Raw genomic sequence first — 27,413 nt, 5'->3', positions numbered from 1 at the left:
CAAAGATGTGTGTAGGGTATTCATATAGTATTGTATAAAGTTGTGAAAATTTGGAAATATCTAATAGAGGAATTAAGAGATAAACTATGGTGTCATCAGTCATAAAAAATTTGACATAGCAGTTAAAGTGAACAAACTAGTTACATGTTTATTTATAGGACAATCTAGTATACAATGTTGAGTGAAAAAAGCAAGTTGAAGAATGTGTACAACATGAGTGTGCTTAGGAAAAATTAAAAGAACACACAAAGCAATACCATATATTATTTCTAAATAGATGCATGTATTTAATGACCTAGAAAGATGCAAATCAAATAATGATTATCTCTGGAGAGTGAAGGTGAGAGGGAGAAAGGATGAGAAGGAGTAAAAAATGTTGTTTCAAATTTATCTGAAATGCTCTTTTGAGAAAGAAAGTAGGGCCAGGCACCATGGCTCATGCCTGTAATCCCAACACTTTGGGAGGCCGAGTCAAGTGGATTAGTGGAGTCCAGGAGTTTCAGACCAGGCTGGGTGACATGGTGATACTGTGTCTCTACAGAAAATATGAAAATTAGCCTGGAGTGGTGGCATGCACCTATAGTCCCAGCTACTCAGAAGGCTGAGTCTGGAGAATCACTTGAGCGTGGGAGGCAGAGGTTGCAGTGGACAGAGATGGCGCCATTGCACTCCAGCCTGGGCGACAGAGTGAGACACCATTTCGAAAAATAAAAATAAAAATTGAACCAAAGTGACAAACTGTTAGCATTCGTTAATTCTGGGAAGTGAGCAGTACATGAATGATGATGGGATGTGTATGTGTTGGGGGTGTACTTGCATTTTTAAGTTTGTTTGTTTGTTCGTTTGTTTGTTTGTTTGTTTGTTTTTGAGAGGGAGTTTCCCTCTTCTTCCCCAGGCTGGAGTGCAATGGCGCGATCTTGGCTCACTGCAATCTCCGCCTCCTAGGTCCAAGCAATTCTCCTGCCTTAGCCTCCCGAGTAGCTGCGATTACAGGCATGCACCACCACGCCCGGCTAATTTTATATTTTTAGTAGGGATGGAGTTTCTCCATGTTGGTCAGACTGGTCTCAAATTCTTGACCTCAGGTGATCCACCTGCCTCGGCCTCCCAGAGTGATGGGATTACAGGCGTGAGCCACCACACCTGGCCTTTACTGTATTTTTAAATGTTTCCTCCAAAATATTTAATGACAGTCAGAGTTTTCAGGAAGTCTGCAATGGGGAGAAGGAATTGTTGAGTAAACAATGTGGGTTTCAAAAGAAGAGTGACTTCATTCTGAAATGCTTCCCTTAACTGCTAACCTATTAGCCTACTTTTTCTTGTGTCTAGGTTCTTTCACAACGAAATGCAAATATTAATTTGGGAGGTTAACCCCTTATTCCAGTGACATAGTAACATGGATTAACTTTCCAGATTAGAAGAAAGCACTTCATGGCTTCCAGATAAGGGACAAGGCACGATTAATAATTCTAATCAGCAGTACTCAGATCATGATAATCCTCATCAGCTTCTATGTGGATATTCTCCAAGACAACTTGTAAATTGTGAGGTTTAAAAGTAAAGGCCCAGGTTTAAGATATTATAGTTGAGGGTTGGGGGCTAGGGGAAGTCATCAGGGTAAGTATTTGTGGAGTGGCCCTAGAAATGGAATGCCCTTGTGTGGCTGGGATAGAGGAGGAGAGCGCTGCAACTTGAGGAAGTTGGTGAAACGGCCCATGCATTTGAATCAGAGCCAGACCTGCTCTCCAACAGGGTTGGAACTGCTTGACATTCCCTTTGTTTTAGGTACCGAGTTTTTGCTTAGGTAATCAATCGAAATTTATTGACTCCCTTTCACTATTCACGGAATACTGTACTCACTAAATGAGTGGACAGTAGAGTGGACATAAAAGAAATAGAAATATAAGCCACTTAGAAGAAGCATGGCATAAATATATTAAAAATTCCTTTAGTAACAAGATTAAGAAAAGATTTCTGATCAGCTATGCATACTCTCCTAGACCATCACAACTCATAAATCAACAACATTTATTGAATAGGGCTGTTCTGATGAACTAATTAACCTCCCTCACATATTCCTGATATGTGGTGACTTCTACCCAAATTTCCCTTGATTTTGTAAATTTCCCATAAAAATCGACAATTAAATATTTCCAGTGTCTCAATTTCCTTCTTTTACCTTTTATTTTTTTCTTAGAGGAATACATTTACACAATGATAAGTAAATGCCACTTAGACTCATTTGATCCATTGCTTAGAAAACCTTTTTAAGCCTTAATAACATTTTCATTCTGTTTGCTATTGTGGTGTATGGTGCTGACATGCTTAGAAAGTTTGTGGTCTTTCCCAGCACCTGCTTTTTTCAAATATGCAACTGAATTTTTCACAGTTGAACTCTAACATTTCTCTCCTAACTGAGTGAAGTTTCACAACACATTTGAAATATTTCTGAGGCTGGGCATATGTTCCTGTTTATCCAACACAAAGCTGAGTCCTCTTTGAACTTTCATCTCCTGGTAATGTGTCTCATTTTTTAACATCATAACACTCTAAGATTGGAACTGTTTGGAGGCTTTTGTGCTTTCCAAAGGATTTGCTCCTTTTCCTCCCTCAGTTTATTTTCCCCTTCATTTTAAACAACTCCCTAAGGGCTGCAATAGAAGAATATAGTGGTGGCCAATACTAATAAACCTTTGTTAGGTGCCCTCTATTTCTCAGTGGGAACTTTTCTAAAATCTTTACCTTACACATCTTAAAAATCCTACAAAAGTTTCTCATGAGTTCTAATATACCATTTTGGTGCCAAAAGCTCAACCTATGCATTTCCAGGCCCCTCTCAGTTATATTTCTGGCTGATATTGTTTCTCACGGGCCACGAAAGGCTAACACCAACACAGCCTCATCTCTGTGAGAAACTGGAATGGTGCAGGTACAGGTTGGATATTCTAAAATATTAAAACTCATCTGGAATCCTGTCAGGTTCGATGGGTGTGTGTGTGTGTGTGTGTGTGTGTGTGTGTGTGTGTGTGTGTGTGTTTTTTCCTTATCTGGCTTAAGAAACCTGAAAATGACTTTTCTGGCTCTTTAACACCATCTTCACACACCACAAGAATATTATCCAGGATGCATTTGGCCCCCTATCTGTTATGAAACCTTGGTGAAATATTTCTCTGGAATCCCTCCAAAGTGAAAGGATCCCACATGGCATCCTTTTACACCTCTAGGGAAGAAAAGAGGTGTTCAAACTACATCATTTTCTGACTGTTTTCTTGGTTGGCTTCAAATACCAGCTTTACTTGAGCATTGGAACCTTATGCTAGGAAAACATTACCCTCTCAGTCCCTCTTTTTAGATAGACTTTGATCTACATTCTTCCTTTCTTTTTATTTTCTCTTACATTTTCTTATGAGAACATATAATAATACTCTCACAGGAGTTCTAACAAAATGGATAAAGTAACAAAGTGTTTTAAGATATAGTAATTATTTAGGTTGTACAAAAGGAAAACTTTAGCGTTGTTGTCTAAAAGATTAGAACTTGCAATTTCAACATAATTTACAATGATAGCACCTCACATGAGCTGATTTTATTTCAATCTTTATGTCATCTGCACTATTAATTATCTTTGAGTTCTTTGTAAAAACAGCAATTTATGAATCCAAGATGGCATCATAATCATGCTTATCTCCTCCTGGAAATTTACTCAAGTGATTGGGCAAAAATAAACTTTTCAGTGATGTTATTGCTTCACCTGTATTTAAAAGATTATTTTCATATGTCTTTGTCCATGATTGTGCTTGCAAAGAAGAGAGCAGAACTTAAGTAAGTTATTTAGTATAGACATACTAACTGAATAATTGGGCCTTCTGGAATCTACTCTGGGGCCTAACATATGTGACTGAACTGTCTATACTGGCACTATTGCCTAGATTACAGGATAGGGCTTCCTGAAAATATTAATTAAAAAGATGATACAATCTATTTATTTGCCAAATACCTTGACCATTTGGACTGCTAAAACAAACTACCCTAGATTGGTTGTTTTATAAACAATAGAAATTTATTTCCCACAGTTCTGGAGAGTGGGAAGTTCAAGATCAAGACGTCAACAGAGTCAGTGTCTGGTAAGAGTTGGCTTTCTGGTTCATAGATGATCACCTTTTCACTGTTATCTCATGGTAGAAAAGGCTAGGAGCTCTCTCGCTCCTCTTTTAAAAGGACACTAATCCTATTTATAAGGACTCTTCCCTCATGACCTAATCAACTCCCAAAGTCCCCTACCTCCTAATATCATCACCTTGTGGGTTAGGATTTTAGCATTTTAAGGGGACACAGATATTCAGTTCATACCACCAAGAGATCAAATGCAGCAGACACCTCATGGTAGCTACAAAGCAAATCTTATAATAGATTCATTAAAAATAAAATCCAAAGAATCAAAAATTCTACTAGAGAAATTCATTTAACCATAAAGGAAGATAGTAAAAGAATAAAACATGAAGAAAGGATCTAGAAGCAACTAGAAAATAATTAACAAAATGACAGTAGTGAATTCTTACCTATCAATCACTATATATAAATATAAATGCGTTACATTCTCTAGTTAAGAAACATAGAGTAGCTAAATTGATAAAAGCAAACAATAAAAAACAAGACACAGCTATATGCTGCCTACAAGAGTCTTACTTATAGGACACCTGTAAGGACACAGACAGAAAGGGAAGGGGTGTAAAAAGATATTCCATGTAAATGAAAACCAAAAGAGAGCAAGAGTGGCTATGTTGAATAAAATAGACTTTATGTCAAAAACTAAAGAGACAAATAATATCATTATAACTTAATAATTTAATGATAAAGGGATCAATCAAGAGGATATAACAATTGTAAATATATGCTTCCAACATTGGAGCACCTAAATATATAAAGCAAATAGGATAATAGATCTAAAAGGAGAGATAGACTTCAATACAATAATAGGAGGGAATATTAACATCTCACTTTCAGCAATGGACAGATCATTCAGTTAGAAACTCAACACAGAAACAGTGGTTTTAAACTGCACCCTAGATCGAATGTACCTAACAGACATACAGAGCATTCTATCCAACAGCTACAGAATACTCATTCTTTTCAATTTCACATCGGACATTCTCCTGGATACACCATATTTTAGTTCCCAAAATAAGTCTTAAAACAAATGTAAAGATTGAAACCATACCAAGTATCTTTTCTGAACACAATAGTATAAAACCAGAAATCAGTAACAGAAGGAATATTGGAGGCTAAAAATACATGGAAATTAAACAACATGCTCCTGAACCACCAATGGGTCAATGAAAAAAATCAAAAGGGGAATTTAAAAATTTCTTAGCACAAATGAAAACTAAAACACAATATACCAAAACCTATGAGGTACAGCAAAAGAAGTTCTAAGAGGGAAGTTTATAGTAATAAACAACTACATAAAACAGAAGAAAGATCTCAAATAAACAACTTAACATTGCACCTCAAGGAACTAGGAAGAACCCCAAATTAGTAGAAGGAAAGAAATAATAAAAATCAGAACACAAGTAAATGGAATAGACTTTAAAAATACAAAAAAAAAATAAAACAAAATGAAAAAATATACTAAACAAAATTGGCAAACCTCTAGCTGGACTAAGAAAAAAAAAGAAAAGATCCAAATAAATAAAATCAGAGACAAAAAACAAAGATACTACAAATTGTCCCCACAGAAATAAAAGAATCATAAGAGACTATTATGAACACCTACTTGCCAACAAATAGGAGAAACTTGAAGAAATGGATAAATTCCTGGAAACATAGAACTTACCAAAATTGAATCATGAAGATATAGAAAACCTAAGCAGATCAATAACCACTAATGAGATTGGATCAACAATAAAAAGTCACCCATCAAAGAAAAGACAAGGGCTGAATGGCTTCCCTGCTGAATTCTACCAAGCATTTAAAAAAGGACTAATACCAATTCTTTCCCCACTATTCCAAGAAATCAAAGCTGAGAGAATTCTTCCTAACTCATTCTACATGGCCAGCATTACCCTGATACCAAAGCTAGACAAGGACACAACAAAAAAAGAAAACTGCAGGTCAATACCACTGATGAACAATTGACACAGAAATCTTCAACAAAATATTTGTAGACTAAGTTCAACAGCATAGTAAAAAGATCATTCACCATGACCAAGAGGGATTAATTCCAGAGATGCAAGTTTGGCTCAACACATGCAAATCAATACATGTGACAACACATTAACAGAATCAAGGACAGGAATCATATGATCATTCCAATTGATCCAGAAAAAGCGCTTGATAAAATTCAACATCACTTCATTAAAAAACTTCAACAAACTAGGTATAGAAGGGACATATGTCAAAACAATAAAAGCCATATATGACAACCTACATAATGTGTCAAATACTATTTACACAACAAGGGACTAATATTCAGAATATATAAGGAACTCAAGCAACCCAAAAAAAGAAAATCTGATTTTAAAATGAGCAAAAAGCTCAAATACACATTTCTCAAAAGAAGATATACAAATCATCAATAGGTTTATGAAAAAATGCTCAATATCACTAACCATCATGGAAATGCAATTCAAAACCACAGTGAGATATCACTTCAATTAATTAGAAGAGCTGTTATTGAAAAGACAAAATATAACAAATGCTGGTATGGATACAGAATAAAAGGAACACATACTCTCTTGATGTGAATGTAAATTAGTACTGCCATTATAGAAAACAGTATGGCAGTTTCTCAAAAAATTAAAAATAGAATTACCATATAATCCAACAACTGCATTATTGGATATATGTTCAAAGGAAATAGTATATTGAAGAGATATTTGCACTCCATGTTTATTGCAAAACTATTCACAATTGCCAAAATATAGAATCAACCTAGGTGTCTATTAATGGATAAAGAAAATGTGGGTATCTATATATAATGGAGTGCTATTTGGCTATAAAAAGAGTAAAATCTTGGAATTTGTGGTGATGTGGTTGTACTTGAAGGACATTATGTTAAGGGAAATAAGCCAGACACAGAAAGACAAATACTACATGATCTTACATGTGGAATCTAAACAAGGTGTTCTCAGAAGTGCAGAGTAGAATAGTAGTTACCAGAGTTAGGGGAATAGAGAATGATTGGCCAATGGAGACAAGTTGCAGTTAGAGGAGAGGAATAATTTCTGGAGCAAAGTTACAGTTAGATGGGAGAAATAAGTTCTGATGTTTTATATTGCACAATAGGGTGACTATGGTTAACAATATTATATATTTCAGAATAACTAAAAGAGTGGATTTTGAATGTTCTCAACACAAAGAAATGATAAATGTATGAGTTGATGGATATGCTAAATACCCTGATTTGGTTATTATACAGTGTATACATGTGTTGAAACATCACACTCTACCCCATAAATAAATACAATCATAAATATCAATTTTAAAAAGTATTTGAAAGTCTATTAATTCAAATAATATTCCTGAAAAAAGTTACCTATAAAAGAAATATATAAAAACTGAGAAAGGAATCAGAATTAAGAATTGAAGAATGAAGCAGCCTGGTGTCAACATGACTTTTGAATAGCATTGTATTCATTCAGTGAAACAGGCAGTGATACAAAAAATTATTGTAATTATAATCCACAACACAAGTGTCAAAGTGATTTTTAAGAAAAAGTACTAAATGTTCAAAATAATATGTTAATATTAAATGAAACTAGATATTCAAATGATATTAATAAAGATGATGAAGGGCAATAGGGTTGAAGGACTATTGAAGGAAGTTTGCTTAATTCCATGTCTTAAATGAAGAAGATTCAAAAGATTAGTTCATTAATTTTTAGTTTTTTAAATTTTTTCAAGTTGTTTATTATAAAGAAACAGTTTCTACTGAGAGAGATAAAACTGTCTCTTTATATACTTTTTGTTTTCCAATATTTCTGAAATTAGCCCGTTATATACACTAATTTCAAATATTACTCGGATATTTTCTGCAAAAGGAAATGCTAAGAGTGCTTTCTCTAAGTATATAAAACTTTGGGTTTTTATTCAATCAAGATTCAAAGATGAAAACTAAAACCACAATTTAATTTGTATTTTCTTACCCCAATAATCTTTCATTGCAGCAGCTAATTGCAGGCAAAATACCCAGACATATTAATAAGTGAAGAAGGAAAGGGACTAATTTATGAATCAATGATACTTAGGCATGTCAATTTTGTCTATGTTATTATTGAGACTTACTTTAAGAATGTGGAGAAAAATGAATATCACTGGGGTGCAAAGTAATTATTAATCCAGAGGAAGGAGAAGAAAGCCCGACTAGTTGCTGTGGAAAGATTTAGTCAGGGTATGTGTGAAAGGAGAAGAAAAAGAGTGGCAAGAGATGGGTCAGCAGCTGCAGATATTCCCATCAGAGGCCCAGCATGTCTTCTAGAGATCGCCCTAATTCCCCTAGATTCAGTTTATATGTTTTTAAATTAGTCAGCATTCTCTTGTCCATATCACAGAAATTGCAAGCAAATACTGAGACAGGAGATAAGTGACATGAGCTGCTTTTGAGACATTCTCTTACTAATAACAAGAAGGAAATAAACTCTACCTAGGAAAGTACAAAAACGTAGTTGAAAGCAATGATTTCCCTCTTGCTAAAGCAATAATTTTGTTGGGATTTGAGAGACTATTAGAAAATTCTTGGAGAAAAAGCACGGGTTTGAAAAATCTTAAGTAGGCTAGCAATTCCACATGTATATGGCCGTATTATTTTTTTAAGAGACAGAAAGGAGAAATTGACTTTACATATATGGAAAACAATTTGATTCTCAGTAAAATTCATGTAAAACTTATCTTTATTTATACATATTAGGAATAATAATGAAATACTTGAAGATGGAGTGCTTTCAAATGAGTGAGAAATAATATTCACATATTTGAGGCTGCCTAATCACACTTTTGGGATATTTTGAAGTAATAGTGTAGACAACTTAAAAATGAAAATCTTAATTTGTTGAAAAATACATCAAAAATATTTTTTAAAGAACATTTGTGTCTATTTGAGAATTTTTAGCATTTTATTATAAAACGAAAAAATTTTAAAAAATCCCACAGATTACCTCCAATGTATTGACTGACTCATTCATGCAATATTTTTTTTCATTGACTGCATTAAGTGCTGAGGTTCATAGTCTCTGCCCTCATGAAACTGGCACAACTACAACAAAACAATCCCCAAAAGTAAAAATTTCACTGGAAAAGTAAATTATCCGAAAGATTGCACTATGCTGAAGTAATCAGGTTTTTGGTGTTCTTTTCCCCCTTCTTCTGTTTTCTCAGTCTTCTATAATAGGGATATTGCCCTTAAAGTACTCTTAAAGTCCCCCTGATTAGGACCACTGTGCCAAAAGCTTTATAAACATTGTCTCATTAATTGTAATGATTAATGACAGCTAATAGATACTCTCTGTTTTATACTTGTAGAAATGAAGTCTTAAAAGATTAAAAATCGTATCTCAGGCACTCAATTGTAGAGTAGTTTGAAACCTGGTTGGTTTCACTTTGAATGCTCATGGCCAGCATGACACATTAGCAAATCATAGAAGAACTTATAAAATTATATTCATTCCTCCAGAATGGGACATAATGTGTCAAAATATAAAGTAAAATAACATTTTCTTGGAATTTAACTTGTATTTTTCTGTATAAGAAATATAGCAATTCCTTATTTTTTTCAGAATCAGCTCAGTTTCCCTTCCCATTGGGCTACTGGGCAACATTATCTGTTGTTCTTGAATCTCTTTCACTCCAAGGTTGCACCAGGGATCTAATGTGATAAACAAGTTGGAAGGTATTCTGGTGATGCTGTGAACATTGGTTATCCGTCTCCACTGGTTATTACTGAAATGCCCATTGTGCAAGCCACGCAGTCCATTCAGGCCAATGTAACTCTACAGCTTTTCAAAATCATACTTGACCTCTGGAGATCTCTGGAGAGTAGGGAAATTGTAGTTATTCCTGTTTGGAGTCTTGCAATCACCTTGGGATATTGTCTGAGACTAGGGAGTAGTTCTCTTCACTCTCAAAACAGCTGTAAAATCTAAAACCCCTGTTTGTGTTGTATGGGACTACTGTGTCCCCTGTACTCTTGCTAACCCTTGTGAGAAGTAAGGATTAACTTGTCCAAGACTATTCCCATATATTCTGGCTTTCCGAAGAGAGACCTGGACTTCTGCAAGGCCCCATGGAAATTGGCTATACAGTCTTTGTTTAGGGCAATCAATACCTGTCAGTCTCAAAGCTTGGTCCCCACTTGCTCACCCCATCATAACAGCTGAGGCGCCAGTCCTTCCGCAGCCATGAAGGTGGATGGGGTGAATTCTTTGCTAACTTACCACAATGTACAGCTGTAAGCGTGAAGCTTATGTCTCTCCTACCTAATTCCCAAGAAAGGGGCTGACATTCTTCCCAAAGAAGAACACCAAACTAGCAGATTAAAGCTCTAACAATGGTTCTCCATATCACATTGCTGTTGAATCCTGGCTTTTACTATGCCCACCTGTCCCCCATCCTGGGATGAAGTTGATGTTTCCCTAATCTTGCAACATAAAAGCATGGCCCAAAGATCTGAGTCTTTTTCCAGACCTGAGAGTTAAGCTCTACTAGGCTGCTGTGTAGTGCCCCACAGCACCTGCTACTGCTCCTGCCCCCTGAGTATTCCCCAAGAAATGCTACTCAAACAATATCTATACGATATTATACGATATCAAATTAAATTTTTGTTTTGCTAACTTGAAAAGTATTAAATGCTTTCAATATCCATACCCTTGGCTGCTAGGGGACTGAACATCTTTTCATGGGGTTATTGGTCATTTTTATTTCTACCACCGTGAAGTTCCTGTATCACAGTCTTTGTCTTTTTCTTATTAACTTGTAGAAGCTTACTGAAAAATAATCCTCTGTTTGTTATATGTGCCATTAACCTCTTTTCCCATTCTTTATCCTTTACCCTTAGTTATGGTATTTGTGTTTGGAAAAAAAACAACAACAAAAAAAAACCTATGTTTTTACTACTGACTTTTACCCAAACTTTTTGTATTTTTCATTTTAAAAATAATCTGATCTTACTTATTTGCTACTCTTAGAAAATCTTATTTTTTACTGGATTCAAGGTCAGGGTAGAAGCTCTCAGAGAGAACAGCCTCTGCTTCTCGGGGACCTGTTCCTGGCATTTCTCTTTGGTTTCTCGTTCTCTTGGTCAAAAGTTTAGCATATTCTGCAGTCTCTTACTTATTTTTCTTAGCGAGCTGTGGCTTCAGAGCAATATGTGGATGTTTTGTGTGCAGGACTCATGGAATAACAGGATGCTGAATCTTGGGCAGTCTGGTCCTGAGTTCCTTAACTTCTTTGTTTAGGGACTTTCTCACAGTATATAGTAGGTATCATCTTTTTAGAGATATTTGAAAACTTAGTAGATTCTGCTAGCACTTTTGGGCCCTAGGTGATGAGGCATAGTATTATCAGTTGGTCCAAAAATATCCTTCTCTCCCCCGACTTTTTTTTTTTTTTTTTTTTTTTACAGTAACCAAATTAAGAGCACTCAAATTGACATCCACAATGCAACCTCGAACAGATTTGTACTTTCTCCAGTTCTCCTTGGCATGTGATAGGAACACTCCTTACTTAGTAGCAGCAAACACAGCCATGGGGCAAGACATTGTGCTTCATGGGAAAACTTTGTTTGCAGTTCCCATCACTGATTCAGATGACATAAGCTTTTCACTCTTCAGTCAGCATTAGCAGCAACTTCTATGGCCATATGCTTCTCATAAAAGGTATGATATTTGTGTTCATTGTCCATTTCAGTGCGTTTCTAGCAGCTAGTGACTGAGAGGGAAACATTCATGTTCACTCTGAAGTGGTGCTTCCCTCTGAAATACCATGAAAAAGAACGAGCCAATCCTACCTTTCTAACTATGTATTAGACATTTTTATTTGCATATACAAAATAAACGCATTTTACCTTTCTCTCATGAACTCATCTTCCCAATTTTCCTATCTTGACTTGATCCCCGAATATTACTGGATACATTGACTTAAAACACAGTCAATTTTGACTTTTTTTTTTTTTTTTTTTTTGCCTTTAGGCTTTTTCTAGAAAGAGTTAATCAATATACATTTGATGCCGTAGACACACGTTGTGACATTATTTCTTTGGCTTTTATTCAAAATTGATAGAGAAAATATTACATTGTCATTTTTCTTGCAAAGTGCTCCCTTGAGTTTTGAGTTTCGTCATGGGAGAAAAAAATGTTTATACAAAAAAACTCTTATGTGCCAATTTTTGGTCAATGAAAGCTGTACTATGTTTATTTAATATACAAATCAGCTCTTATTTTCCTTTCCAAAAGAAAAAAAAAAAGCTTATTAACAAACCTCTTTTCTTGACCTTTTTTGAACATCATTTCATGAGTATATGGGGCCTCTGGAGGGGGCCAGCACTTGTCGCTGTTCCTCTCAGCCACCCATTCTTCTACACAGTTTACATGGTTGCCTCCAGTCCCATCTATAGGAATTTTTGTGCAGGGTTTCTATGTGTTATCTTTTACATAAACCATGCAACCATTGACATTTTATTTCCCAATAGCCAGCTAGGTAGAAAAAAAAAAATCAACCGTGATTGCAATTTTAATGAAGCAGAATTTACATTGTTTCCAGGCTGTCTGCCAACTTGCTATTTAGGAAAGTTAACCCAGATGCAGCTTAATCAGTCTGTCTTTTTTCTTTTTTTATCACCAAAAATTCTCTTGTCAAGATCAGATGAAGGGTAATAATATACCCTTAATGGTTTTGCACAGTTCATTCCTGAACTTCAGTGAACAGGAACTAGCTGGTGTTTCCCAGAGGCCCTAAAGATCCCTTTTCTAGCCTTATTCCTCATCTACTTTAGTCAGACGCTCTCCTCTCTCCTGTTCAACTTCTTTCTGTTGGCTTCAGCAAATCCATCAGTGGCTAACATGTGGCCTCTTAACCAAAATAGTTTGGGAAGCAGAATCTGACCTCATTGTAATAGGTCTCCCATCAAGCCATAAAAGTCGTTATTGTATTAAGAGTGTCTTGATGAATTGGTTGGAATTTTACGCTCTCACAGAACATTAGATTGCTACTTATGTTGCAGAATTTGCATCACTGATTCCCGTAGCCATCACGTTTTATATCCTATCATGTCTCTGTTAATTAAAAATGTGTGTTTTTACGTTATGTGTCTACACAGCACTAGAATATCATGACATCATACTGTGATACTAAAAGTTTATGGTAAAACAGATGCAGATTATGGTCCCTGCCCCCAGGTGTCTAACTAAAAAAGTAAGCTGATAGTAGCATTGATAAATCTAGTATGTAATACAAAATCAAGAAGCAGAATAGCTCATCTCAGTCCAAAATATGTTGATTGTTCTCTTACAAAAGAGTAAACAAAACAAACAGGTCCATTTCATGTCCTCTACCAAAACATAGATGGCCAGATTCATTCCATGTTGCCTTTCTTCAACACCAGCCCCTCCCTGACTCCCTCACATCTTTTCTACTTTAGTAGGCAATTCCATGGTAAGAACATTCTGGACCTGTTTGCCCTCTCATCCTTTCCCTGCCTTCCCCCTTCTCTGCATCAAGGGACACCAACCTCTGCGGCTGTGTTTCCCATGCTCAGTGGCTTCAAATAGATTATGGGGGAGGTGGTGGGGTGGAATAAGCCAGGGTATCTCTTTTCTTCCCCTGCCTTCCAACAGCTTTATGAATCCAGCTCTTGGCAGGCAAACCAGCTATGGTTCCAGCTTCCACTAGTGCCAGTAACACTGCGTTCACTCTTTATCCCTTCAGTCATGGGTCAGGGTGGCTTCTTGCTGTTATGAATCTTTGCATTGGCCCACTGTCCTCTGTTTGGTTTCTCAGCACTTTCATCACCCAGGGAATCAGTTTTCTCCATTAAAGTCTCTTTAACTACTCAGGTGGTTTCTGTTTCCTGGCTAGACTCTATGATGATACACATAATTTCCTCAGTACGTGTGAAATAACCTTTCTGACTTTTGTGGCTTTAAAAAAAATCCCTGTAAAGACTAGAAATTATTCCATCACTCACAGAGGGCAAAGCCAAAAATATAACTGCCAGGGGGAAGCCCAAGAATGTGCCACTTTTTAATTCACTCGGATACATCTGTTGCCTTGCTCTATTTAGGATGTAATATATTTATTTAAAATAAATATTTCCTTGACAAAGATGGTTATAGTTAAGGAATCTCTGCTTTAATAAAGCTCAAGAAGAGGAAATACTGCTTTTTACTTAATATTTTCTCTAATTAGACTTTTATTAATATTAATTGTTGTTTTAAAAATATTTTTTATTTTTATTTTTAAAATTTAAAAAAATTTAAAAAATATTTTAAAAAACATTTACAAAGAATTATTTCAGTTATTTGTGAAAGAGAAAAAATCAAGCAACATACAACATTTTGCATTATTTTTCTCTGGCTAATTAGTACAGAATAAAAAACTAGTAACAATAAATATAGCTTCCAAAGTTTCCCACTTCATTTCAAATGAATCAATGATTGGAGTAGAGCCCTTTAAACTTTGTTGTATTTGACATTAAATATTTACTTTCAATACATTTTCTCTTGATGTTGTTTTTCTGTCTGTTTTGCAATGTAAGATGCCAGAAGTCGTACAAAATAAGCAAGAAGATGGGGGGAGGTGTCATACTTTCTGCTTCATGCTCTATATTCCTCCTGAAATAAATGATGAAGGGTTCCAAGGAGAACATGGCACTGATGGAGAAGCCTTAGATATGACATGGAAATAAAATAATCAGAATCCTAGATAACTTTTATAACTATTTAAAATTTCAATTTTCCTATTTTCTTTGTTTATTTCTAAAAGAAAAACTCTAAGCTTAGGTTTTTATTAATTGTCACATTGCTTTTATAAAGAGTAAATGTTAATGCCTGCATTAGTCAGGATTCTCTAAAGGGACAGAACTAATAGGATATGTGTATATAAAAAGGGGAGTTTATTAGGAGAATTGACTCATACGATCACAAGGTAAAGTCCCACGATAAGCTGTCTGCAAGTTGAAGAGCAAGGAAGCCAGTGGTGGATCAGTCCTTGTCCCAAAACCTCAAAAGTAGAGAAGCTGACAGTACAGCCTTCATTCTGTGGCCAAAGGCCCAAGGGACCCTGGAAAACCACTGGTGTAAGTCCAAAGAGTCCAAAAGCTGAAGAACTTGAAATCTGATGTTCAAGGGCAGGAAGCATCTGGCATGGGAGAAAAATGAAGGTCTGAAGACTTAGCAAGTAAAGTCCTTCCAACTTCTGCCTGCTTTATTCTAGCTGTGCTGGCAGCTGATTAGATGGTGCCCACCCGATTGAGGGTTAGTCTGTTTCTCCCAGTCCACTGACTCAACTGTTAATCTCCTTTGGCAAAACCCTCACAGATATGCCCAGGAACAATACTTTGCATCCTTCAATCCAATCAAGTTGACAATATTAACCATCACAAGTCCACCCCTTGTCAATTTGAACCCATATACAGCTCCTGAAATCATATATAATCTTCAAGTGAAGACAATAATAAGGTCATAATTATGCCTAATATAATACGGCTATCCTTTGTACAACTAGAAGCACACTAATCCTTAACCTAAATGCTATTTCATAAAGTTAACAACACTTAAATGCTGATATGAAGTCAATAAATCTTATGTCATATGATAAAGGAAAAAGGAAATAAAATGAAGCTATTTTCCTAGTACAAGTGTATACCTGCACAAACATATTCTTAACAAAATAAGTAGGAAATATTCATGACAATTACAGTCCTCGTTTCTGCAACTGTTCACGTGGTTGTAGCTGGTATTGATGACTACCTTCTTCTACCACCCATTCTGTATTCCCTTTGCCTTCACCAAGCACCTCAGCAGGTCACGTTTTTTTACCTGGTGGAGTGACCCAAACCTTCTTTCCTGAAGGGTCTGGGCCACTTGTACTCCTGCCTGGATTAGGCTGTTGTAATTTCCCATTGACCTTAATCACAGGGCATGGTAATACTAAGAGATGCCCTAAAGGATCTCCTGAATTCCGTGCATACTCTTTCTTACCTCCATTATGGAGAAGTAGACTGATGTCATTTTGATATTCTGGGTCAATCACTCCAGCCAATACTGTAGCTCCCATCTTAGCCTGTTGATATAGAGGTAGGAGGAGGCCAGTGTCCAGGTGGCAATCTTACTTCCAGTTTAATGGAATTATTGTTGTGTCTCCTGATGGTAGCATTCTTCTCTCTGGAGCTAAGACCTCTAGGCCAACAGAACCTAATGTCACAGGAACAGGAAGCAAAAAATTTGCCTGTGGGTCACTACAGGAGATGGTGAGTGGTGCCACTTCCACTTCGACCCCTTGATTCCTGGACCTGTGAATCCTATTCAAGAAACAGTACCATACATTGGACATTGATTCAGAGCACACACAGCCTTCTGGAGAACTTTGTCCCAGCCCTGCAAAGTATTGTCACCTAGTTGGCATTGTAATTGTGACTTCAAAAGGCCATTCCACCATTCTATCAATCCAGCTGCTTCAGGTTGATGGGGAAGAGATAAGACCAGTGAATTCCATGAGCATGAGCCCACTGCTGCATTTATTTAGCCATAAAGTGAGTACCTTGGTCAGAGGCGATGCTGTGTGGAATACCATGACAGTGGATAAGGCATTCTATGAGTTCACAGATGGCAGTCTAGGCAGAAGCATTGCATGCAAGATATGCAAACCCATATCTGGAATAAGTGTTTATTCTGGTGAGGACAAACAGCCGCCCTTTCCAAGATGCAAGAGGTCCAGTATAATCAACCTTCCACCAAGTGGCTGGCTGAACACCCCAAGGAATTGTGCCATGTTAAGGACTCAGTTGTTGGTCTCTGGTGCTGCTGGCAAATTGGGCACTCAGCCATGGGCATAGCCAGGTCAGCCTTAGTGAGTGAAAGTCCATGTTGCTGAGCCCATGCGTAACCTCCCATTCCTACTACCATGGCCACTTTGTTCATGGGCCCATTAGGTGATGACAGGGGTAGCTGGGGAAAGAGGCTGAGTGCTGTCCACGGAACAAGATACCCTATCCACTCGATTATTAAAATTCTCCTCTGCTGAGGTCATTTGTTCATGAGCACTCACATGAAATACAAATATCTTCAGTTTTTGACCACACAAAGAGGTTCATCTACATACCTCTTCCCCAAATTTCTTTGCCACCAATTTTCCAATCATGCTTCTTCCAAGTCCCTGACCTTCCAGCCAAACCAGTGAATACAGCCCATGAATCACTATATAATCACACATCTGGCTATTTCTCCTTCCAAGCAAAGTATACAACCAGGTGCACTGTATGAGTTCTGCCCACTGGGAAGATTTCTCTTCACCAGTGACCTTCAGGGATGTCCTACAAAGGGGCTGTAGTGCCGCAGCTGTCCACTTTCAGGTGTTGCCTGCATATTGTTCAGAACTATCTGTGAACCAGGCCCTAGTATTCTCTTCCTCTGTCAACTGATCATAGGGAACTCCCCATGAGGCCATTGGTGCAGGCTGGGGGAAAGAAGGCAGGGGAGCAGGAGTGGGGAACATGGGTGTTTGAGCCACTTCCTCATGTAACTTAATTGTGCCTTCAGGACCTACTTGAGCCTGATCACATATATACCACTTCCATTTGATGCTGGAATGCTGCTGTGCATGCCCCACTTCATGGCTAGATAGGTCAGAAGGCACGCAGTTCATGATAGGCAGTTTAGGTCGTGTGGTGACTTGGTGACCCGTAGTCAAACGTTCAATTACTACCAAAGCCCAGTAACAGGCCAAGAGCCATCACTTAATAGGAGAGTAGTTACCTACAGAAGATGGTGGGGCCTTGCTCCAAAATCCTAGAGGCCTCCACTGTGATTCACCTATGAAGGCCTACCAAGGCTCCAAACAGCATCCCTATCTACCTCTGACACTTCAAGCTCCATTGGATCTGCTGGGTCATATGACCCAAGGGGCAGAGCAGCTTGGCCAGCAGCCTGGACCTGTTGCAGAGCCTTCTCTTGTTCTGGACCCCACTCAAGACTTCCCAGTCACTCAATAAATGGGCCGGAGTAACACACCCAAATGAGGAATGTGTTGCCTCCAAAATCCAAAGAGGCCCACTAGGTATTATGAGACTTTCCCGGCAGCCTCTCCCATCGCAGGCCAAAGACCCAGGAGGAAAAAGTTGTTTTGTGGGCTGGCCCCAGGGTCCTTGTGCTGTGTGCAGCCTAGGGACTTGGTGCCCTATGTCCCAGCCACTCCAGGTGGAAGTCCCAAGCCTTGGCAGTTTCCACATGTCGTTGAGCCTGTGGGTGAACAAAAGTCAAGAATTGAGGTTTGGAAACCTCAGATTTCAGAAGATTTCAGATGTATGGAAATGCCTGGTTGCCCAGGCAAAAGTTTGCTGCAGGGGCAGGGCCCTCATGGAGAGGGGAGTGCGGAAGGGAAATGTAGGGTTGGAGCCCCCACACAGAGTTCCTACTAGGGCACTGCCTAGAGGAGCTGTGAGAAGAGGGCCACCATCCTCCAGACCCCAGAAATGTAGATACGCCAACAACTTGCACTGTGCACCTGGAAAAGCCACAGACACTCAATGCCAGTCTGTGAAAGCAGCCAAGAGGGAGGCCGTACCCTGTAAAGTCACATGGTCAAAGCTGCCCAACACCATGGGAACCCACCTCTTGCATCAGCTTGACCTGGATATAAGACCTGGGGTCAAAGGAGATCATTTTGGAGCTTTAAAATCTGGCTGTCCTGCTGGATTTCAGACTTGCAAGGTCCCTGTAACTCCCTTATTTTGGCCAATTTCTCCCATTTGAAATGGCTGTATTTACCCAATACCTGTACCCCCATGGGGTCTAGGAAGTAAGTAGCTTGTTTTTTATTTTACAGGCTCATAGGTAGAAGGGACTTTTGGGTTACTGCTGAAATGAGTTAAGACTTTGGGGGCCTGTTGGGAAAGCATGATTGGTTTTGAAATGTGAGGACATAAGATTGGAGGGGGCAGGGGTGGAATAGTATGGTTTGGCTGTATCCCCATTCAAATATGAACTTGAATTGTATCTCCCAGAATTCCCACGTGTTGTGGGAGGGATCCAGGGGGAGATAATTTAATCATGGGGGCTGGTCTTTCTCATGCTATTCTTATGATAGTGAATAAGTCTCGAGATCTGATGGGTTTATCACGGGTTTCTGCTTTTGCTTCTTCCTCATTTTCTCTTGCTGACATGATGTAAGAAATACCTTTCGCCTCCTGCCATGATTCTGAGGCTTCCCCAGCCATGTGGAACTGTAAGTCCAACTAAACAGATTTTTCTTCCCAGTCTCAAGTATGTCTTTATCAGCAGTGTGAAAACAGACTAATACAATAGCACAAAGTACAACAGATTTGCTGTAGCTTAAGACTAGTTTTACAAATCCTTTTTCCAATTAATTAAAACTTTGCAGAGGGGATAAACAGTGATTTTTACCATTCAACCAATTTGCACACAGACAGGGAGAGGAAAACATTGCCTGAGGCAGGGTGGGGAAGGTGAGGTGCTCACAGAGGCCAGAGAAAGACTCACCCATTGCAGGGACACTAAAAAGTGCAGGTGGCTACTTGTCGATAGTGAAGGGATCTTTTCCAGCAGTCCCATCAGCATTCAGGTTTCCCCTTTTTGGTGAGGAAAAAGCTTCCTATGTCCTGTAATCCTGTTCATGCCAATTCTGTCACCTACAGCTGTCAGCAAAGAGTGCAAGGCAGATTAGTTCAAAGAGAATAATGATTTAACTAAGTCCCAGCTATTTATCTTTGTTTTTATTGCATATGCTTTTGGGATCTTGGTCATGAAATCTTGGCCTAAGCCAATGTCTAGAAGGGTTTTTCCAATGTTATCTTCTAAAATTTTTATAGTTTCAGATCTTAGATTTAAGTCCTTAATCTATCTTGAGTTGATTTTTATATAAGATGAGAGATGAGGATCCAGTTTCATTCTCCTGCATGTAGCTAGCCAATTATCCCAGCACTATTTGTTGAAAAGGGTGTCCTTTCCTCACTTATGTTTGTGTTTGCTTTGTTGAAGATCAGTTGACTGTAAGTATTTGGGTTTATTTCTGGGTTCTCTATTTTGTTCCATTGGTCTATGTGCCTATTTATATACCAGTACCATGCTGTTTTGGTGACTATGGTCTTATAGTGTAGTTTGAAATCAGGTAGTGTGATGCCTCCAAATTTGTTCTTTTTGCTCAGTCTTGCTTTGGCTATGAGGGCTTTTGTTTTGGGGTGGGGGTGTTCCATATGAAGTTTAGAATTGTTTTTCCAATTCTATAAAGAATGATAGTGGTATTTTGATGGGAACTGTGTTGAATTTGTAGATTGCTTTTGGCAGTATGGTCATTTTCACAATATTGATTCTACCCATCCATGAGCATAAGATGTGTTTCCATTTGTTTGTGTTGCCTATGATTTCTTTCAGCAGTGTTTTGTAGTTTTCCTTATAGAGGTCTTTCACCTCCTTGATTAGGTATATTCCTAAGTATTTTATTATTTTATTTTATTTTTGCAGCTATTGTAAAAGGGGTTGAGGTCTTGATTTGATTCTCCACTTGGTCGCTGTTGGCATATACAACAGCTACTGGTTTTTGTACATTAATCTTGTATCCAGAAACTTTGCTGAATTCTTTTATCAGTTCTAGGAGCTTTCTGGAGGAGTCTTGAGGGTTTTTGAGGTAAACGATCATGTCATCAGCAGACAGTGAGTTTGACTTCCTCTTTACTGATTTAGATGCCTTTTATTTCTTTCTCTTGTCTGATTGCTCTGGCTAAGACTTCCAGTACTATGTTGAAGAGGAGTGGTGAGAGTGGGCATCCTTGTCTTGTTCCAGTTCTCAGAGGAAATGCTTTCAATTTTTCCCCATTCAGTGGGTTTGTCATAGGTGGCTTTATTACACTGAGGTATGTCCCTTGTATGCTGATTTTGCTGTCAGTTTTAATCATAAAGGAATGCTGGATTTTGTCTAATGCTTTTTCTGCATCTATTGAGATAATCATGTGATTTTTGTTTTTAATTATGTTTATGTGGTGTAGCACATTTATTGACTTGCATATGGTAAACCATCCTTGCATCCCTGGCATGAAACCTACTTGATCATGGTGAATTATCTTTTTGATATGTTGTTGAATTCAGTTAGCTAGTATTTGGTTAAAAATTTTGGCATCTATGTTCATCAGGGATATTGGTTTGTAGTTTTCTTTTTTGGTTATGTCCTTTTTTGGTTTTGGTAGAGGAACAGTCAGGACAGTAAACAGACAACCCACAGCAATCCCGCTGCTAGGTATCTACCCAGAGGAAAAGAAGTCATTATACCAAAATGATACTTGCATAAGCATGTTTATAGCAGCACAATTCACAATTGCAAGACCATGGATCCAACTCAAATGCCCATCAATCAATGAGTGGATAAAGAAACTGTGGTGTACATATATGATGGAATACTACTCAGCCATAAAAGGAATGAATTAACGGCATTCACAGTGACCTGGATGATATTGGAGACTATTATTCTAAGTGAAGTAACTCAGGAATGGAAAACCAAGCATCCTTATGTTCTTACTGATATGTTGGAGCTAAGCTATGAGTATGCAAAGGCATAAAAATGAGACAATGGACTTTGGGGACTTGGAGAAAAGGGTGGGAAGGGGGCAAGGGATAAAAGACTACAAAGAGGGTACAGTGTATACTGCTTGGGTGATGGGTGCACCAAAATCTCAAATCACCATTGAAGAACTTACATAACCAAACACCACCTGAACCGCAATAACGTATGGAAAAGAAGCGAACAACAACAACAACAAAGAGAATAGCAATTAATATCCTATAGCACCAAACCCGTTCTTAGCCAAAAGGGACTTTGCCGAGAAGGACTTTACTGAGAGGGGCTTCTAACCCCCTAAATCTTAGAAGGGTCTCTAACCCTCCTAAATTGGGCCTCTAACCCAAGGTTGATCAAGCATTCTTGCCTTTTATTAAGAAGGGCCTCTAACCCACACTGTCTGGAGATACTCTAACTCCCCTAAGTTGAGCCTCTAATCCAATCCCATCCTTTACCCAGGTATATGTACCCCACGTACCCAAAGTTGTGCAATCAGTGCTGCAGTATATTTTCTTTGGGTTGGGGGATCGCCTCAGTATCTTCCCTTCAGGGTTCACCAGAAAGATGTTACCAGACCTCACCACTTACTCAAAGTTAGCCTAGGGTAGAGGGTTTCCTTAATATCGTCCCTTCCGTGGTTGCCAGAAAGATGTTACAGGAAAGGGGTTCCAATTCAGACCCCAAGAGAGGGTTCTTGGATCTCATGCAAGAAAGAATACAGGGTGAGTCCATAGGGTAAAGTGAAAACAAGTTTTTTAGGAAAGTAAGGAATAAAAGAATGGCTACTCCATAGACGGAGCAGTTTTGAGGGCTGCTGGTTGCCTGTTTTTATGGTTATTTCTTGTAGATATGCTAAACAAGGGGTGGATCATTCATGCTTCCCCTTTTTAGACCACATAGGGTAACTCCCTGATGCTGCCATGGCATTTGTAAACTGTCATGGCACTGGTGGTAGTGTAGCAGTGAGGACCACCAGAGATCACTCTCGTGACCATTTTGGTTTTGGTGAGTTTTGGCCGGCTTCTTTATTGCAAGCTGTTTTACCAGCAAGGTCTTTATGACCTGTGTTTTGTGCTGACCTCTTATCTCATCCTGTGACTTAGAATGTCTTAAGCATCTGGGAATGCAGCCCAATAGATCTCAGCCTTATTTTACCCAGGTCTTATTCAAGATGGAGTTGCTCTGGTTCAAACATCTTTGACAATTAGATTGTGCCCATCCAGATTGAGGGTGGGTCTGCCTCTTCCAGTCCATTGACTCAAATGTTAATCTCCTTTGGCAACACCCTCACAGACACACCCAGGAACAATACTTTGCATCCTTCAATCCAATCAAGTTCACACTCAGTATTAACCATCACAATGTCATTTATCAAAGCCTGCCATAGGCTATATGTTTTACTTGCCAATTTTTAATCTTTATTATAATGATCAAGTTAGACATTGTTATTCTTACTTTACAGATGGAAAAACTGAGACTCGGATGTAAATTAATTACTCAATATTATGTAGCATTTAAGTGGCAAAGCCAGGACTCAAGACAAGGTAGTGCTCTTCTCATCTCATTGACCTGCTTTTCAGTTAAAAAAGCAAAGCAAATGGAACACACCTTTGAGCCAGACTTTTGTGACTCTGTTAGGATTTTTTTTAAGAGCTTGAAATAGAAAACAAAGTAGAAAACATACTACATTTGCCTGTAAGCATTTCATTTTTCAACTTTGACCCTACTCAAAAGAGCTTAAAATTTAATAGGAGACATTATGAGAATATCTGTCCCAGATAATAAACAGTAACAGGATAAATGGCAATTTACACTATAATTATGGATGTGTCAGAGTGGTGGAGATTATAGAAATAAGCTCTGGAATAGTGGTATAGTGTTAATTAGGGATGTTTTTGTTCAAGAATAAGTTACAAAAGATCCAAAAGATTTTAGGAGATGGAGAGTTGCCGAAAGAGAAAGCGAGGTGATTTGTTTCATTGAACCAGTGTAATAAATAATGAGTAAGAGAAATGGGTTGTAAGACATACAAGTTTTAAAAGCTAAGTGGACCCAGCCAGGGCAACTGGCAAGAACATGAAATAAAAGGCAACCAGATGGAAAAAAATAAAATACTATGAATAAATTTAACAAAATAATTATAAGACATACAACTTGAAAACTATAAAACAATGTTGAGAGAAATTTAAGAAGACCTAAACAAATAGAAAGGCATCCTATGTTCATGGATCAGAAGACAATATTGTTAAGATAGCAATGCCCCTGAAATTAATCTACAAACTCAATGCAATCCCTATCAAAATTCAGCTGGCTTCTTTGTAGAAATGAACAAGCTGATCCTGAAATTTATGTAGAAATTCGAGTTACCCAGAATAACCAAAATAATCTTAATAAAGGAAAAAAGGTGTAAGGTTCACATTAATTGATTTCAAAACTTAGTACATAGCTGCAGTAATTGAGACAGTGTAGTACTGGTGTAAAGATGACATAGGTAAATGGAATAGAACTGAGAGTTCAGAAATAATCCCTCACATTTACTGTCAATTGATTTTTGACAAGGTGCTAAAGCAATTCAATGAGGAAAAAATAATCTTTCAACAAGTGGTACTCGGACAACTGGTCACAGACCACACAACTCTCTATTGTCTTCCTCTTGGCCCAGTTCACACATTTGTTATACCTGCTTTATGCCTGTAGGCATTTGATTTTTCAACTTTGAACTAGTCCAACTAGTCACCCAATACTGGAAATCTTTCTATCATTTCTCTACTAAAAGATTTTAGCATAATCCTGATCATGTCATATAGCAGGGATCTCCCTTGTATTGAGCACCATTACTTAAAGCAGTAGTTTTTTTACACAAATAATTTTTAAAATATGTGATCATTTTTATTTTTCATACAAATTGCAGGATGATGCTGTTATTTAGGAAGTGGAGCTGGACAGAGATGCTAGGTGTCCTGTGATGCATGTGACAGTTTTACCCAATAGATAATTATGCTGCATGATTTTCAAATATTCCATCAACATTCATGTAGGGGGAAAAAGTTACAATTATTTGAGAGTCTAGAAAATAATTTTACCAATCACAACAAAATGTATTTCTTCATAGTTATAAATTAAAAATGTCAGGAATGCAATACTGTTTAAATCAAAGGAACTTTGCACTATGTTTTCTGAGACTTGTTCACCATTTCAGAAAATCACCTCAGCGAAACAATGCCCCTCATTATAATTGAGTCACCAATATAACATACCAGTGCTAGTTGGCACATATTGCTGCCACATACAGACAGATAATAAAGGGAACCTAAGACTCTTATGGCTTAGAAGTAATATTATAAAATTAGTGGAAATATACAAGATGCTGGGATTTAATTGAATTTTATTAATAAAGATTTATTTTTCTATTTTATATTCTTGCCATTACATATATTTTAAAGTTTTTATGAATGACGATGATGAGAAATCTAGATTATATAAGTAATATAAGGAAATTATTTATTTTGAGGGTTGCCTTTTTTCCCAGTGTTGGCACAGATTCTGTCTCTGTCACAATGTTCCTGTGGTTTCTTGTATTACTACTTCTTTTTATAATACAACCTACCTCCCCTATAGATTATCAAAGGATAGAGTCTCCTGGGTCTTTCTAAGTGCCAGAGACTGATTGTGAGCCTCAACATGTGGAGGAATTTTAAGGCAGGAGATATGTTTTCAGAGATACTTTGTCACTATCCCATCATAATATTGGGAATAATTTTGACACTGCACTTATAAATAAGGCCCAACTCGTTTGCGCTAATATCATACTTCTTTTTCTCTGTTTCCAAAGTCTGTAATTTGTCTTGGCATGTTATCCTTATTTCAATTAAGATTTTTTTTTCTTATAGACAAATAATTCTAGTCTGTTAGGACTTATTTTTATTTAGTGACGACCTAGATATCTACTCTTTCATCTTCCTGAATTTCTTGTATTGAAGAGATTCTGAACTTAACTCTCTTAAATCCAGATGAAATAGGTGAAAGCTCCGTCTGTATCATCAGTTCTCCTGGGATAGCTTTGTCTGAGCATTTACATATTGAAATACATATTATTTTATTATAAATTACTCTTTTTTTATTCCAATAACAGTGCCATGCTGAACTATAGTAGAGCTGAGGCTTCTTTTCACTACTTATCAGCTTCTGAACTGAACTGATGGAGTACCAGCATTCATGAGCTCCGCCCATGTTTTTATTCTCTCCCACCTTGGAGCCCAGAGCAGCCTCTGAGGTTTGGCCTAGCTCAGCACCCAAGAGAGTCTATCCCTTTATTTTCTCTTCTGCATAGTAAAGTTACCAATTCCTTTAGTCATTACTTTATATGACAGAGCTTCAACATAGAATACTTCTAATTCTATCTCTACAATGGTTTTGGAATCAAGCTCTTAATACTCCTTGATATTATTCTTAAGTTTCATTTGAGCTATTTCAATAACTTGAGTTAGTTCCATAACGTACTAATGATGCTTTCACCTTCTGCTTCTTCTCTTTCCAATTCTTCTTCCACTAAATCAAGGTTAACCCCTGAAGTGCACTGCTCAAAGATCTATAATATACATAAGCTCAAATTCCTTAGCTTTTTATTCATGACTTTCTTAAATCTGATTTTAAATAACTTTCTCAATATCATTTCCTTCGAGCTTTGCATATGCCATTATGCTATATGGGTGGTATGCAGCAGCTTAATCACATTCACTGATTTCAAGTCTTTACAACTTTGTTTAAGCAATTCCCTTTGCCTGGAATGATTTCTGCCTTTTTGTGGGAATCTCTGTCATCCTTTAAATGCACACTCAATTATGGCTTCTTTCCTGAATTTTTGCCTGAGTTTCAATCTAATTGATGTCTCCCACCTCTTAATTCTGAAGCCCCCTTTTACCTTTCTTACAGCACAATAATATCACGTATATGTTGCATATTTTTTACTTCCCCTATAAAAATCCATGTTGCTTAGTGAATCAACATGACATAGAACTAAGAATGTGAACTCTGGAGCCAGACCTATTACCTCTGAACCTGGATTCAAACCCCTACTAGCTGTCTGTCTCTAAGATATATTAAGCATGCCTTATTTTTCTGATATTTGGATAACTGGGATCTTACTGACCCTGGGGAGACTTCTTCTTCTAGAGCTAGCCAATTTCCTTGCCTCTGAGCACAACCGTCATGTGCAAACTAACCAGTCCAAAGCCCACACTTTTTCCCACCTCCTCTATCAAGTTCTTCACTCTGGGCCCATATTCCCCTGCCCCAATCACACCAGGACCAGGTATCAGGCAACTCCAGACAGCTACTGCACCCAAGAGCCTGTTGAAAGCATTTGAACTAGCCAATACTAAGCCTGCTTACCCTGCCTCACTTATTTCTTCCCAATGGAACCACAATAAAGTCTCTTGCCCACATTTTTCTCCCACTCTGTTTGCCTCTTGACTAACCCTGGTGCTTTCCTGTATGGCCCTCCATGGCATGGCATGGCATATTCTCTCTTGAGAACTGTGAGTAACAAACTGTCTTTTCAATGGCAGCAATCTTCTGATCATATGGCCTTTCTTACCTATAATGATAAAACCTGCATAATGAAACATAGGGCATATTGGGAG

At 37.7% G+C, this 27,413-nt stretch overlaps 1 long non-coding RNA gene across 1 annotated transcript in view; it reads right to left on the bottom strand.

Moving 5' to 3' along the window:
- Positions 1 to 16,193: 16,193 nt before the first annotated feature.
- Positions 16,194 to 27,413, bottom strand: part of LOC102140819 (uncharacterized) — a 97,126-nt gene continuing 85,906 nt past the window's right edge. The window contains exons 3-4 of the long non-coding RNA XR_006699497.3: positions 19,704 to 19,858; positions 16,194 to 16,400 (exon numbers count right to left, since the gene is read on the bottom strand). This is a non-coding gene — a long non-coding RNA (uncharacterized lncRNA). The remainder of the gene's footprint in view (positions 16,401 to 19,703; positions 19,859 to 27,413) is intronic.

This window comes from Macaca fascicularis, chromosome 7 (genome assembly GCF_037993035.2).
Source record: "Macaca fascicularis isolate 582-1 chromosome 7, T2T-MFA8v1.1".
NCBI lineage: Eukaryota > Metazoa > Chordata > Mammalia > Primates > Cercopithecidae > Macaca > Macaca fascicularis.
The sequence above is the reverse complement of the archived record's forward strand: the minus strand, read 5'-3'. Positions and strand labels throughout refer to the sequence as shown.